A 1,583-nucleotide genomic window follows, 5' to 3' on the forward strand; every position below is an offset into this window, starting at 1 on the left:
TCCTGGATTTTCCTACTGGGGAAGGGGCTGCTGGTTGTAGACCCCCAGGAGGATGAGCTAGTGTCTTTGAAAGATTCAGTACCTGTATTCTCTTCTTGGGTTTTCTTACTGGGAAAGGGGCTGCTGGTTGTGGACTCCGAGGAGGACTTGCTGCTACATTCGTCTGTAGACTCAGAGTTCTCATTTGTCCCATCTTGTGTGTTTTCATAGGTTGAGGTTTGGGAGAGCTTGAACAGTGAGTCTGTGGTTCCTGAAGATGATGTTATTGTTGTTGTCATTGTTGCTTTTCTTTTTCTTGAGAGTGAAGTTGTAGAATTTATTCTGCCTTCCTGTTCTCTGAATGTCCCCTTTCCCACATGAGGCATAAGCCCCTGCAGTGGTGAAGGGTTTTCCAGGTCGCTACTCTTAAGGGAAGAAAGCATGAGAGGCACACTGTGCCTCCTCTTACAGCCTTTCCTCCTATCTTCAGGCAGGTCAGAGTGACTGGGAAAAGTGTAGGTAGGAAGGGGTGCTGCACTGGTTCCCCTCCTTAAAGAACAAGGAAGCTTGGGAGCTTTTCTAGGGTCCAGTGTACCACCCTGCACTCCATCGTGACAAAACTGGGGCCACCAGGTACACTTCCTTTTGATGATAAGGTAGGTTGCCATGTCACGACTATACTCCCGATCTTTCAATGCATATCTTAGGTCTTTAATTTTATGCCCCAGTAAAAACATTTCAAAAGCAATGTTAGGGTCTGGTTCTTGAGGGATTTCCGTTGAAGATGTCAATGTGTCTTGATCATGGTGCAGCCATGGGTGTGCTAATATTTCTTTGATGGATGGTCTTGATGTGGGGTCTACTGTCATTAATCTCTTCATTAGGTCTTGAAGGTCTGGGGAGAGGCGATATGGGATCCAGTAGTTCTGGGATAGGATCAGGTACTTCATCTTGGAGTGCACTGTCTCTTTAAATGGAAGTTGGCTGACAACTAAAAAGTACAAGAGCACCCCGATGCTCCAAATATCTATTGGAAGGCCCTCGTAGGGATCATGTTGGAATACTTCAGGAGCACAATATTGTGCTGTACCACAGAACCCCTGAAGCACTTCCCCTGAGGCCAGTTTTTTGCCTAACCCAAAGTCATTTAGTTTCACATGCCCCTCCCAATCCAATAGGACATTCTTGGCTTTGATGTCTCGGTGGACAATATTCCGATCATGGATATAGTTGACGGCCAAAGACAGTTCTGTGAATATGGTATGTGCCTCTTCCTCCTGTAGATGCCCACACTTGTTGATGTGTTTCTGCAGGGATCCACGGGCTGCATATTCCATTACAAGGTAGGTTTTGTGGTTGCTGTCAATAATCTGAAGCAACTCTACTATGTTACTATGATGAAGAGTTTTCATTAATGCAATCTCAGAAACAACTAAGAAATCCATCCTTGTGCCCCTTTTCAATACCTTGATGGCGACCATTGTCTGGGTCATAAGGTGGAGAGCCACTTTGACTTCTGCAAAAGACCCTCTATCTAAGGTGCCCAAGATGTAGTAATCCTGGGCCAGGGTGTTCCCTTCGTGGCAACTGGCCTCCAACTCCCT

General features: G+C 46.1%; 1 pseudogene; it reads right to left on the reverse strand.

Annotated features, from left to right (window-relative positions):
* Nucleotides 1–780: 780 nt before the first annotated feature.
* Nucleotides 781–1,391, reverse strand: LOC114635646 (annotated as a pseudogene).
* Nucleotides 1,392–1,583: the final 192 nt, after the last annotated feature.

This window comes from Grammomys surdaster, unplaced genomic scaffold, assembly GCF_004785775.1.
Source record: "Grammomys surdaster isolate TR1022 unplaced genomic scaffold, NIH_TR_1.0 114850, whole genome shotgun sequence".
In the NCBI taxonomy this organism is placed as follows: domain Eukaryota; kingdom Metazoa; phylum Chordata; class Mammalia; order Rodentia; family Muridae; genus Grammomys; species Grammomys surdaster.